The sequence below is a fragment of the Bufo bufo genome, chromosome 5 (assembly GCF_905171765.1).
Source record: "Bufo bufo chromosome 5, aBufBuf1.1, whole genome shotgun sequence".
Taxonomy (NCBI): Eukaryota; Metazoa; Chordata; class Amphibia; order Anura; family Bufonidae; genus Bufo; species Bufo bufo.
In genome coordinates, this window is record NC_053393.1 from 144,177,550 (window position 1) to 144,183,549 (window position 6,000).

Consider the following 6,000-nt stretch of genomic DNA (forward strand, 5'->3'; position numbering starts at 1 on the left):
GCCACAGAATAGCGGAATATACGTGGACCGCATTCTAAGCCCATTTGTGCAGTCCCTGCCATCTTATGTCAAAGACACTGGAGATTTACTCTCAAAGTTAGAAAATCTCAATCTTGAACCACATTGGTTTATGGCATCGATTGATGTCGAGGCTCTATATTCCTCAATCCCCCATGAGAAGGGTCTCTCAGCTACAGCATACTTTCTGAGAGCTAGAGGAATGCAGTTCTCTGCACACAATGAACTGATACTCAAACTCCTGAACTTTGTATTGACAAGTAATTGTTTCCTCTTTGATGGTCGGCTATACCACCAGCTCAGGGGCACCGCGATGGGTAGCTCTTGTGCACCATCCTATGCAAACTTGCTCCTGGGCTGGTGGGAGGAGACTACGGTGTTTGGTGATACACCGGAATGGTACACCGAGTATATCGTCCTCTGGGCCCGCTTCATAGATGACATTTTTATTCTGTGGAGCGGGCCAGAGGACGAGTTCGGGAGGTTGGTGGATGAACTCAATCATAATTCCATTAACCTCAGGTTTACATCTGTAATTGTACGTGGCAATCTGCCATTTCTTGACATCTGCATATCCAGAGACAGGGAGGGAGGTCTCCAGACAACTATATTTCGTAAGGAAACATCAACAAATTCTCTGCTTCGATGGGACAGTTGTCATCCTGTCCCATTGAAGCGGGGTATCCCCGTTGGCCAATACCTGAGACTCAGGCGGAATTGCTCGGAACCGCGTGAATTCAAACGCCAAGCACAGGAGTTAAGAGAGCATTTTCGGGCACGGGGATACCCTGATAATGTATTAAGAAAAGCATATCAGAGAGCACAACAGGAGGCACGCACCACACTCCTACACCCCGTGAAAGGAGCCAAAACTGAACCACAAAAGTCCCTACGAATCATCAGCACCTATGACTCAGCGGCCAGGGAAATCAAGGAGATTTTGGCCCGTAACTGGGACACTCTCCGGATGGACCCAGATTTAGCAGATGTAATCAGTACTCATCCATCAATTACTTTTAGGAGGGGAACCAACCTCAGAGATTTATTTGTTCATAGCCATTATAGCCCCCCCAAGAGAAGAACGTGGTTAGACAAACCAGTATACGGATGTTTCCAGTGCAGCCGCTGTAGTTTTTGCAAATTCGTCACCCAGATTAAAACAGTGACCTTTGACCCCATAGGTTTCACTCACCAAATACGTGATTTCATTAACTGCCGCACGATAGGAGTAATCTACCTGCTCACCTGTGAGTGTGGTATCAGATACGTGGGTAAGACCCGTAGGGAGCTACGGATACGTATAGGTGAGCACATAGGTGACATCCGTAATAAGAGAGATACCCCGGTAGCGAGACACATGCACTCGGTCCACGATGGACGCGCATCAGGGGTTAAATTCATAGGTTTGGAGGTGATCAAGAAGCCACTACGGGGAGGGGATTGGGACAAAAAAATTCTCCAGAGGGAGTGTTGGTGGATATTCAAGCTGAGGACCACCAACCCCCTTGGCTTGAACGACCAACTGCACTTTGGCTGCTTTCTGTAACCTCTATGATATCCGTGTTTCATGTATCCCAATTGTATATTTATATCTTCCATGGTCTGGACAGGAGGCGCATCGCCTTTAAAATAACCGTCACCTGTCCTTGGGACCTGATCTGAGACGACCCATATATCTCTATACCCGTCTCAGGCTGACATCACCACTGGTTTGCTCACTTCCACTCTCTTGCTATATATGCGAATCTCAGTCATGATTGCACTGCCAGATTTGAGTGGTGTATTTAATTAAATTCACATATAAGTTGAAAACATTATCGTTTATCTGTAGTGTCATGGCACTCCGTCCAGACCTGATAGTTAATCTGCCATAAATGCCCCCCTTAGGTCCCACACAGGGGTTGATGTATAATTCCATCCCCAACACCAGCGCAGGGTTGATAGTAGGTGTCACCTTGTTTTACCAGTGACTCCTCCCACCTTCGCTGCTCCCATCGGACGGCCGGCGTGGCGTTCCGCTCTGACCACGCCCCCTGATTCTGTGACGCGGCGGTAGCTGAGCGTCGCAAACGGCCGCCTTCTTCTGCCAGTGCGCATGTACAATGGGAGGTGGCCGACCGCGTCATGCAATACACAAGCCTTAGCGTGCGCGGCGGCCACGCCCCCTAAACAGACGCACGGCCAGCCCCTTCTGCCCATTTAAACCCCAGAGCGCACACTATTTGCGCCAACAGACGCCGGCAGACAGGCAGTATATCAAGCTGCCCTGCAACCCTCCATGGTATAGGCCATACGCGTTCCATGTGACACACAGTAAGTAACATGCATCTAATATGCCAGCTGTTGGAATTTTGGTTATACTTTGTACCTGAGTGGGCTTCTTTCTATGTTTTCCCACCTACAGGTACTTGTGCTGACTTGGACTGCACACGTCCACTCAAGCTGGTATAATCTCTGTTCCTTTCCCCTCCCCTCTGTCCGCCAACGTCATACAGCCGACACAGGAGTGGGGTACCTTTCCTTTCTCCATGACCCCTGTCCCCTGATGAATTAGGGGGTCGTGTAGAAGTAGATGAATCGTATCTATCATAGGTTGTTATATATTCATTAATGAAACGCGTAGGGACCATGAATATATCCCCACATCTGTCCTTGGGACTATGAATATATCCTCACATTAGTCCTTAAGGACTTTTTTTTCCCTTTTACACACCGTACCATCCTGATAGTCATAGCCCCTCTTTGGCCTTTTTCCCTCTTTTCACAGGGCCATCTAGGGTGCATGTTTCAGGGTCAGGTTCCGGACGGGGCCACCCCTTGCGGGGCCAGGACCTCGTGTTAGGTGGTTAGGGTACAACAGGCCAAGTAGGGCAATAACAGGGTTAGATTTTTCCCTGTTGCCCTTAGCCATCAAGACCTAACCGACTGACGGTCGCAACCAGGTTCTAAGACACCTGTTTTGAACAGTGGACCACACGACCCGGGCATCCTTTACCGGTAAGACCCACCCTGTATTTTTTGCCTGTTGGCATACTAGTAGACCTTGGGTACACCACCCAGGGCCTCTCTATATGTATCTTGGTCACTTCCATTTTGGCTCCTATCCACGGGCCTAAATGGACCTGACCTAAAGTGACCTTCTAATTGTTCGTCATTGTTTATGTGGTTTGTCTAGTAGGGGCTCACCATCTTAGTTCTTAATCGTCCTAATAAAAGATAGATTTTAATACGTTACTGCCCCTTTTTCTTACATTTTTGCTTCACAGAGCAGTACACCTGAGAGAGGTGTTTCTGCACCTTCTCTCTTCAGGGACCACCCTCACTCCTTTCTAGAAATAAATATACCAATCTGTATATACATCCTACTGTGAGAGGGCCACATAGGAGGATCATGCTGCACGGAGGACACTAAGGGGGCCTTAGGGGCATCATATAGTGAGGAGAGGCACTAAGGGGGCATCATATTGTAAGGGAATGCACTATGGGGGCCTCAAATTAAAGTAGAGACCCACTCATAAGAGGCCACCTTGACGTGGTGAATGGGTCTATGCAGTAGCGTAGCGTGGGTTGCCAGCATCCGGGGCAAGCTAAGTATTGCGCCCCCCCCAACCTGTGGCCGTGCCCCTTTTTACAGATAATGTAGTAGATATCACTTGCAGTCATACATAACACCTCAGATAACACAGTGATAACTCTCTGAGTACAGATAATGCAGTAGATGGGTGTGAGCCCCCAGAATTCAGAACATGCACAGTGTGACCTGAAGTCTGGGGCCAGGATGCGGCAGGGTGGGCCAAATTCTATATGCACCCTCCCATAACTACAGAACATACAGGGTCATAAAGCGCCCCATACCTCTTACATCCAGTGACGTCTCCTTTGATGTAGATGTTCTCTTTCCTCATCTTCACCTTTCACACCTTCAGACCAGACCACCATTTCTCAGGCATTTCTCATCTCAGTTTAACAAAAAAAATCTTTGTTTACTACTTTTCCATCATTCTCCCATCTTCTGGACAAATCATCCTATCACCGCCAATACTCTGCCTTCCATGCTCCCCAATATTATACTGTAGAAACAGATAACCCCCACTGATAACACTAGTACCATGCAGATAGTGCCCTTCAATTATTGGCACACAGTGCCCTAAAATATCTGCGCCCAGCAAATAGTGCTCCTGACACTAATAGTGTAAACATAACGTCCCCCCAAAAATAATTGTGGTTAATTGATACTGTGCCAAAGTGCCCCCACAGTAATAGTGCTCCCAAAAGTCCCACCAATAGGAACAATTTTCTGCTAGAGCACACATGGTAGTAATAGTGCTCCTACAGTGCCCCCAACATGTTCTCACTGTGACCCAGAAGTAATAATGCTCTCATAGTGCCCATACTAGTAATCATGGTCCCCATAGACCCCCCAGTAGTAATAAAGCCCACCATAATTCCCCCCAGTAGTCCTCCTTACAATGTGACAGTACAAAAAATGCCCCCTTATAATGTGTGCCACAGCAAAAAATACCCCCTTTTAATGCCCCCAGTTGAGCTAGTGTCCCAATAGTGCCCCATAATGTGCCAGTATAAAATACCCCTATATAGTGCCCCCAGTAAATGCCCCTATAGTGCTCCTCTCCCCACTTCCTCCTAGTGCCCCAGTATATGGCATGTACCAGTATAAAATGCCCCATATATAGTGCCCCAGTAGATGGCCTCAGTGTCCCCCATAATTTGAAAGTATAAAATACCCCTTCTTAGTGCCCCCGTAGATGACCTCATAGTACTCGTCTCCCCCCTTCCCAAAAGTACCCACCATATTGTGTCCCAGTATAAAATGCCCATATACAGAGCCCCCCATATAAAATATCCCTTCTTTGTGGCCTCAGTAGAAGCCCCCATAGTGTTCCTCTCCCCCCTCCCCATAGTGCCCCCATATAAAATACCGCTTCTTTGTGGCCTCAGTAGATGCCCCCATAGTGCCCCCAATAATGTGCCAGTAAAAAGTGCCCCCAATAATGTGCCAGTAAGAAGTGCCCCCATAGATGCCCCCACAGTGCCCCCCAATAATGTGCCAGTAAGAAGTGCCCCCCAATAATGTGCCAGTAAGATGTGCCCTCATAGATGCCCCCAATAATGTGCCAGTAAGAAGTGCCCCCATAGATGCCCCCCCAATCGAGTGCCAGTAAGAAGTGCTCCCCAATCATGTGCCAGTAACAAGTATTGTACCATATGAAAAAAAATAAACACTTATACTTACCTCCATCAGGCTGGCAGCAATGCGATGCAGGCCTCTTCCGGCCTCTGATAGGCTGCAGGCCTAGTCCCTGCAGCCTATCAGAGGGAGGGGGAAGGGAGACGCAGCATCCATCTGTATCGCTGTCCTGAGGACTATTGAGATGAGTGATTCCACAATGGAAGCGCTCATCTCGCTGTGCCCTGCCGCCGCCCTCCACTTGTAAGCAGGACCGCTCCACCTGGGGCGATCGCCTCACTTTCCCTAATTGGTGGTGCGGCCCTGCTGGCGCCCCCTGAAATTTTGTGCCCGGGGCAACGCCCCCCTCCCCCCTCACACTACGCTACTGGGCCTATGCATTTTGTTAAAACGTATACTAAGTTCCTCAATCGAGATGTTTATAAATATTGCTAAGTTGCAGTAGATCAAAGCATGGCATGTAGATGTGTGATCCATGACTTTTTTTCTACTGATTGGTTAGAAATAAATATAATCAACAGAAAAAGGATTTTTTTACCGTTTTAGGGCTCAATTATCGGATCCTCAAATTACGGATACCGGCAGAGAGCCTGCCTTTTTTTTTTTTTACTCCTTCACAAATGTCCTATGCTTGTCCACAAAATGGACAAGAATAGGATGGGTTCATGGGTGTGCTGTCCACATCTTTTGCACCCCCATTGAGATGAATGAGTCCATCCACATCTGATCCGCAAAGAATGTGGATTGGACGTAGACGAAAACTACAGCAGTGT

General features: G+C 48.0%; 1 protein-coding gene across 3 annotated transcripts in view; it reads left to right on the plus strand.

Moving 5' to 3' along the window:
• The window catches only part of CCDC178 (coiled-coil domain containing 178), a 461,614-nt gene that overhangs the window by 453,510 nt on the left and 2,104 nt on the right, over positions 1–6,000 (plus strand). The gene's annotated exons all lie outside the window — the stretch shown is intronic.